Source organism: Acipenser ruthenus, unplaced genomic scaffold (assembly GCF_902713425.1).
Source record: "Acipenser ruthenus unplaced genomic scaffold, fAciRut3.2 maternal haplotype, whole genome shotgun sequence".
NCBI lineage: Eukaryota > Metazoa > Chordata > Actinopteri > Acipenseriformes > Acipenseridae > Acipenser > Acipenser ruthenus.
Window position 1 is genome coordinate 1 of NW_026708372.1, and position 8,107 is coordinate 8,107.

An 8,107-nucleotide genomic window follows, 5' to 3' on the forward strand; every position below is an offset into this window, starting at 1 on the left:
TAAAGAATCAGATTTTTATTCGTTTTAACTTTCTCTTACTGACGAGCAAGTTCCACGCACACCAGGGCTGGGAATCAGACTCCTATCGCACAGCAGTGTGATCCAGTCCAGGTTTTACTGCTACCAGCTTGATCAGCCCCCAGTGTGTCTAGCTAACAAGCTCAGGTGTGTCTGATTATTAAACTCCTAGTGAAATCAGGACTGGATCACACTGCTGTGCAGCGGGAGTCTGATTCCCAGCCCTGTAGATAGACTTTGGTTGAAGGAGGTTTGTAGCTGATTTTATAGTGAAGAGAGCTACAGGATATTGGTGGGAACTGTGGGATATTTAGACAGAGCGATCAGGGATGGGAATCAGACTCCTATCGCACAGCAGTGTGATCCAGTCCAGGTTTTACTGCTACCAGCTTGATCAGCCCCCAGTGTGTCTAGCTAACAAGCACTCTTTCCTCTCTCCCCTCTCCCCCTCGTCTGTCTCTCTAGGAGCTGTTCTGCGTGTGCGGGGCTCTGAAGAGGGTGAAGCTGTATTAATCTCTCTCTCCTCTCTCTCTCTAGGAGCTGTTCTGCGTGTGCGGGGCTCTGAAGAGGGTGAAGCTGTATTAATCTCTCTCTCCTCTCTCTCTCTAGGAGCTGTTCTGCGTGTGCGGGGCTCTGAAGAGGGTGAAGCTGTATTAATCTCTCTCTCCTCTCTCTCTCTAGGAGCTGTTCTGCGTGTGCGGGGCTCTGAAGAGGGTGAAGCTGTATTAATCTCTCTCTCCTCTCTCTCTCTAGGAGCTGTTCTGCGTGTGCGGGGCTCTGAAGAGGGTGAAGCTGTATTAATCTCTCTCTCCTCTCTCTCTCTAGGAGCTGTTCTGCGTGTGCGGCGCTCTGAAGAGGGTGAAGCTGTATTAATCTCTCTCTCCTCTCTCTCTCTAGGAGCTGTTCTGCGTGTGCGGGGCTCTGAAGAGGGTGAAGCTGTATTAATCTCTCTCTCCTCTCTCTCTCTAGGAGCTGTTCTGCGTGTGCGGGGCTCTGAAGAGGATGAAGCTGTATTAATCTCTCTCTCCTCTCTCTCTCTAGGAGCTGTTCTGCGTGTGCGGGGCTCTGAAGAGGGTGAAGCTGTATTAATCTCTCTCTCCTCTCTCTCTCTAGGAGCTGTTCTGCGTGTGCGGGGCTCTGAAGAGGGTGAAGCTGTATTAATCTCTCTCTCCTCTCTCTCTAGGAGCTGTTCTGCGTGTGCGGGGCTCTGAAGAGGGTGAAGCTGTATTAATCTCTCTCTCCTCTCTCTCTCTAGGAGCTGTTCTGCGTGTGCGGGGCTCTGAAGAGGGTGAAGCTGTATTAATCTCTCTCTCCTCTCTCTCTCTAGGAGCTGTTCTGCGTGTGCGGGGCTCTGAAGAGGGTGAAGCTGTATTAATCTCTCTCTCCTCTCTCTCTCTAGGAGCTGTTCTGCGTGTGTGGGGCTCTGAAGAGGGTGAAGCTGTATTAATCTCTCTCCTCTCTCTCTCTCTAGGAGCTGTTCTGCGTGTGCGGGGCTCTGAAGAGGGTGAAGCTGTATTAATCTCTCTCTCCTCTCTCTCTCTAGGAGCTGTTCTGCGTGTGCGGGGCTCTGAAGAGGGTGAAGCTGTATTAATCTCTCTCTCCTCTCTCTCTCTAGGAGCTGTTCTGCGTGTGCGGCTCTGAAGAGGGTGAAGCTGTATTAATCTCTCTCTCCTCTCTCTCTCTAGGAGCTGTTCTGCGTGTGCGGGGCTCTGAAGAGGGTGAAGCTGTATTAATCTCTCTCTCCTCTCTCTCTCTAGGAGCTGTTCTGCGTGTGCGGGGCTCTGAAGAGGGTGAAGCTGTATTAATCTCTCTCTCCTCTCTCTCTCTAGGAGCTGTTCTGCGTGTGCGGGGCTCTGAAGAGGGTGAAGCTGTATTAATCTCTCTCTCCTCTCTCTCTCTAGGAGCTGTTCTGCGTGTGCGGGGCTCTGAAGAGGGTGAAGCTGTATTAATCTCTCTCTCCTCTCTCTCTCTAGGAGCTGTTCTGCGTGTGCGGGGCTCTGAAGAGGGCAAAGCTGGTCAGAGCTGGGTTTGGGGAGGTGGTGTTTGTGAAGCAGGAAGACGCCGTCTCAGCCTACAGGAAATACAACAATCGATGTCTGGATGGTGAGGACAGGAGCTAAACATTACAAACAACATTACAGGAGGCTGTGTGATCCCAGGGGGCTCCATACCAGGAGGTTCAAATCCCAGCTCAGCCACTGACTCCCTGTGCGTGTGTGTGTGTGTGTGTGTGTGTGTGTGTGTGTGTGTGACCCTGAGCGAGTCGCTTCACCTCCTTGTGCTCCGTCCTTCGGATGAGACGTCAAACAAACGAGCTCCTATTGGAAGTGACTCTGCAGCAGCAGCAGCAGCAGTTGTTGATGATGCAGAGTTCACCCCCCTAGTCTCTGGAAGTCGCTCTGGAGATAAAGCCTCCGCTGAACGGCTCGTTTAGTAATTAGTTTTGTGAACTAACCTTTTAATTTCTACATAAGAACATCAGAAAGTTTCCAAACGAGAGGAGGCTCCATTCAGCCCATCTTGCTCGTTTGGTTGTTAGTAGCTTATTGATCCCAGAATCTCATCAAGCAGCTTCTTGAAGGATCCCAGGGTGTCAGCTTCAACAACATTACTGGGGAGTTGGTTCCAGACCCTCACGATTCTCTGTGTAAAAAAGCGCCTCCTATTTTCTGTTCTGAATGCCCCTTTATCTAATCTCCATTTGTGACCCCTGGTGCTTTATATATTGTGTGTGTGTGTGTGTGAGATCGAGAGATAGATAGATAGATATTTTGCTTCTATTCAGATTAATATGCATCACAGACTAGATTAACCCAAGTGTCTGTGTGTGTTTTTGTTTCTTTAGATTTTAAATGATGTTAAATCATAATAAGTCTCAGTTTATGTTGGTATAGTATTATTATTATTATTATTATTATTATTATTATTATTATTATTATTATTATTATTTATTTCTTAGCAGACGCCCTTATCCAGGGCGATTTACAATGATAAACAAAAATACATTTCAAGAATCACAGTACAAGTAATAATAATTAACCCTTTGCGGTCCATTTATTAATCGCGCGTCAGGCACGCCAGGTCTAATTAATTTTCACACGCGCAGTTAATTTTATACGCGCTGTTTAAAAGTATTTTTTTTCACAGTCAAACGGGTTTAAATGGCCCTGCATATCAACAAAGCACACACTAGGCATCTCCAGCCCCTCCCCAGCCTTTCGTTTGCTATAGCGTTCAGCTGTGTAAGAAATAAATAATAATAATAATAATAGTCGTACATACCGATCGATCATCTCCGGATCACTCGTTTTAATCACCAAACTCCTCAATAATGCGATCCAAGTCATTATTTTATTACTATAACATCTGAAAAAAGCTCTGCAAATGTCCATGATAGTCTCAGTGCGCTGACGCACTTAGCCAGCTTGTTTATTATGGACGCCCCGTTATCTGATACCTGATACCATGTATGACTATTCATGAAATACGCCTTTTTTTTTTTTTTTTTTTTTTTCCCGACTTGTCTCGGCTCCTGTCGCTCCCACTCGGCAATTGAATGGTTTTCTCGGCTTTTTCCGGAGAAAAAACGACTAAACACCCGTTTATTGCGTTGCTATAATGATGTCGGACCCAGTCCGACAAAGGACCTGTGAGGAATAATTGCAATGTCGGACCCAGTCCGACAATGGACCGCAAAGGGTTAAGAGCAAGATAAATACAATGACTTTGGTTCTAGCAAGTACAAGTGTGACAAAATCTGATTCAATAACGGAGCAGATAACAGTGTCAGTGATAGTTACATCAGGATATGATTAAATACAAAATACTACAGATTAAATAACACGTGTGGCAGATTACAGTACTCTAACGTACAGATTAAATGCAGTATTATTATTATTATTATTATTATTATTATTATTATATATTTTTTTATTCTGTGAGGTCTGGTTCTGTGTGATGCTGATCTGTCTCTCTGTGTCTCTGTGTGTGTTTTTGTTTTGTAGGTCAGCCAATGAAATGCAATCTTCACATGCAGGGGGGGAGCGTCATCACTTCAGATCAGCCAATACTGCTGTAAGAGAGAGAGAGAGAGAGTCTGTCTGTGTGTGTGCCTCTGTGTGTGTGTGTCTGTGTGTGTGTGTGCGTCTGTGTGTCTCTGTCTCTGTGTGTGTGTGTGTCTGTCTGTGTGTGTGTGTGCGTCTGTGTGTCTCTGTCTCTGTGTGTGTGTGTCTGTCTTTGTGTGTCTGTCTGTGTGTGTGTGTCTGCCTGCCTCTGTGTGTGTGTGTCTCTGTCTGTGTGTGTGTCTCTGTGTGTGTGTGTGTCTGTGTGTGTGTCTGCCTGCCTCTGTGTGTCTCTGTGTGTGTGTCTGTGTGTGTGTCTGCCTGCCTCTGTGTGTCTCTGTGTGTGTGTCTGCCTGCCTCTGTGTGTCTCTGTGTGTGTGTCTGTGTGTGTGTCTGCCTGCCTCTGTGTGTCTCTGTGTGTGTGTCTGCCTGCCTCTGTGTGTCTCTGTGTGTGTGTCTGTGTGTGTGTCTGCCTGCCTCTGTGTGTCTCTGTGTGTGTGTCTGCCTGCCTCAGTGTGTGTCTGTCTGTGTGTGTGCGTGCGTGTCTGTCTCTGTGCGTGTGTGTCTCTGTGTGTGTGTGTCTGTGAGTGTCTCTGTGTGTCTCTCTGGTTTGAGTTGAAATATTATTATTATTATTATTATTATTATTAATAATAATAATAATATGCTTTTTGCTTTTGTGTATATGTGAGTGTGTGGGGGTGTGTGTGAGTGTGGGGGTGTGTGTGTGTGAGTCAGGGGGGGTGTGAGTGTGGGGGTGTGTGTGAGTGTGTGGGGGGGGTGTGTGAGTGTGAGTGTGGGGGGGGGGTGTGAGTGTGGGGGGGGTGTGAGTGTGGGGGGGTGTGTGAGTGTGTCGGGTGTGTGTGTGAGTGTGTCGGGTGTGTGTGGGGGGGGGTGTGAGTGTGGGGGGGTGTGTGGGGGGGTGTGTGAGTGTGTCGGGTGTGTGTGTGAGTGTGTCGGGTGTGTGTGGGGGGGGGTGTGAGTGTGGGGGTGTGTGTGGGGGGGTGTGTGAGTGTGTCGGGTGTGTGTGTGAGTGTGTCGGGTGTGTGTGGGGGGGTGTGTGAGTGTGGGGGGGTGTGTGGGGGGGTGTGTGGGGGGGTGTGTGAGTGTGGGGGGGTGTGTGGGGGGGTGTGTGAGTGTGGGGGGGTGTGTGGGGGGGTGTGTGGGGGGGTGTGTGAGTGTGTGGGGGGGGTGTGTGAGTGTGAGTGTGGGGGGGGGGTGTGAGTGTGGGGGGGGTGTGAGTGTGGGGGGGTGTGTGAGTGTGTCGGGTGTGTGTGTGAGTGTGTCGGGTGTGTGTGGGGGGGGGGTGTGAGTGTGGGGGGGTGTGTGGGGGGGTGTGTGAGTGTGTCGGGTGTGTGTGTGAGTGTGTCGGGTGTGTGTGGGGGGGGGTGTGAGTGTGGGGGTGTGTGTGGGGGGGTGTGTGAGTGTGTCGGGTGTGTGTGTGAGTGTGTCGGGTGTGTGTGGGGGGGGTGTGTGAGTGTGGGGGGGTGTGTGGGGGGGTGTGTGAGTGTGTCGGGTGTGTGTGTGAGTGTGTCGGGTGTGTGTGGGGGGGGGTGTGAGTGTGGGGGGGTGTGTCGGGTGTCTCCCTCTAATCGTGTTGAGTCTGTTTGATTCTTATGTATTTATCAATGTTATTTATTTAATAATAATAATAACACTACTATATAATAATAATATATATATATAATACTACCTCTAATAATGATCCTTTCCAGTTGATTGGTTTTTGACTTGGACCGATTTGTGAGTAAACTTCCCAATCCCTCCCTCCCCTCCCCCCCCCCAAAACAATCCAGGAGGCTGAGTGACACCCCGGGCCTCCCGAAGAAAGCCCCCTCGACCGCGGACCTTCGCCAGGGGGTGCCTCGCCCCCCCTCCCGGCCTCAGGGGGAGGTGGACCCCGAGACCATCCTCCGAGCGCTGTTCAAATCATCAGGGACCCCGACAGCGAGCGCGCAGCCCACCGCCTTTCAAATCAAGATCTAACTAGGGGGGGGGCGTCGCTGAGTCGCACGCAGACCGGCAGAGACGTCACACTGCCTCCCAGTCTAAATGTGATCTCACCAGAGAGAGAGACAGACTGGGAGGGGTCTGGTTATAATGGAGCTGCCCCCCCCCCCACCCCTCCCAGACTCTCTCGCAGAGCCCAATGATGACAGAATTATCCAGGACTATTAAACACGCCACAGAAGCGAATTCAGAAACGCTGAAAGAAATTTCAGGAATTCAATGGCAAACGTTTCCACTAGAAGTCTCTCTCAGCGTCTTCAGTGTAAATTCAATGGCAAACGTTTCCACTAGAAGTCTCTCTCAGCGTCTTCAGTGTAAATTCAACGGCAAACGTTTCCACTAGAAGCCTCTCTCAGCGTCTTCAGTGTAAATTCAACGGCAAACGTTTCCACTAGAAGTCTTTCTCAGCGTCTTCAGTGTAAATTCAATGGCAAACGTTTCCACTAGAAGTCTCTCTCAGCGTCTTCAGTGTAAATTCAACGGCAAACGTTTCCACTAGAAGTCTCTCTCAGCGTCTTCAGTGTAAATTCAATGGCAAACGTTTCCACTAGAAGTCTCTCTCAGCGTCTTCAGTGTAAATTCAATGGCAAACGTTTCCTCTAGAAGTCTCTCTCAGCGTCTTCAGTGTAAATTCAACGGCAAACGTTTCCACTAGAAGTCTCTCTCAGCGTCTTCAGTGTAAATTCAACGGCAAACGTTTCCACTAGAAGTCTCTCTCAGCGTCTTCAGTGTAAATTCAACGGCAAACGTTTCCACTAGAAGTCTTTGAAGACGCTGAGAGAGACTTCTAGTGGAAACGTTTGCCGTTGAATTCATGAAGTTTATTTTCGTGTTTCTAAACAACTAACAAGGAAATAAACAAACTATCTGTATTTAATTTTGTTTGCTTCTCTATCATAACTCAAATGCTTTTTATTTTCTTTCCAAAATACTAAAATGTTTTTTTCATGACTTTTATAGTCAGCAAACAAGCCCCTCCCCCTTTTCCTGCAAGTTTGTTTATGATGTCATTTCCTGAGGGGGGGGGGGGGGGGTTTCTCAGCTATGGTTCAATTAAAAACGATCAAAAAATAAATCATGTTAGATTTGTTTTTTTTTTTGGTTTTGGTTCGTTAACTTTTATTTGGTGAGGGGAAGAAATGACGAGGAAATTAATTTTCTTTGTTTTAGAAAAATAAATGTGTTTCTAGAAAGTCTTGTGTGAATGTGTCATTATTCTATGATGGCAGTAATTATTGGCAGATGCGAGATCTGATTTTTTTCATGCAATATTTAAATCTCAATTTCAGAGGGCTGGATCGCATCAATATCAGGGTCTAGTGCTGTATATTATAAAGACATTTCAGAGGGCTGGATCGCATCGATATCAGGGTCTAGCGCTGTATATTATAAAGACATTTCAGAGGGCTGGATCGCATCAATATCAGGGTCTAGCGCTGTATATTATAAAGACATTTCAGAGGGCTGGATCGCATCAATATCAGGGTCTAGTGCTGTATATTATAAAGACATTTCAGAGGGCTGGATCGCATCAATATCAGGGTCTAGCGCTGTATATTATAAAGACATTTCAGAGGGCTGGATCGCATCAATATCAGGGTCTAGCGCTGTATATTATAAAGACATTTCAGAGGGCTGGATCGCATCAATATCAGGGTCTAGCGCTGTATATTATAAAGACATTTCAGAGGGCTGGATCGCATCAATATCAGGGTCTAGCGCTGTATATTATAAAGACATTTCAGAGGGCTGGATCGCATCAATATCAGGGTCTAGCGCTGTATATTATAAAGACATTTCAGAGGGCTGGATCGCATCGATATCAGGGTCTAGCGCTGTATATTATAAAGACATTTCAGAGGGCTGGATCGCATCGATATCAGGGTCTAGCGCTGTATATTATAAAGACATTTCAGAGGGCTGGATCGCATCGATATCAGGGTCTAGCGCTGTATATTATAAAGACATTTCAGAGGGCTGGATCGCATCGATATCAGGGTCTAGCGCTGTATATTATA

General features: G+C 47.5%; 1 long non-coding RNA gene across 1 annotated transcript; it reads left to right on the forward strand.

The window, feature by feature from the left end:
* The first annotated feature begins 1,474 nt into the window (after positions 1-1,474).
* LOC131732012 (uncharacterized) lies at positions 1,475-7,282 on the forward strand. Its single transcript, XR_009325232.1, has 3 exons — positions 1,475-2,121; positions 4,023-4,092; positions 5,876-7,282. It is a non-coding gene; the product is annotated as an uncharacterized LOC131732012 (long non-coding RNA).
* The last annotated feature ends 825 nt before the right edge of the window (positions 7,283-8,107 follow it).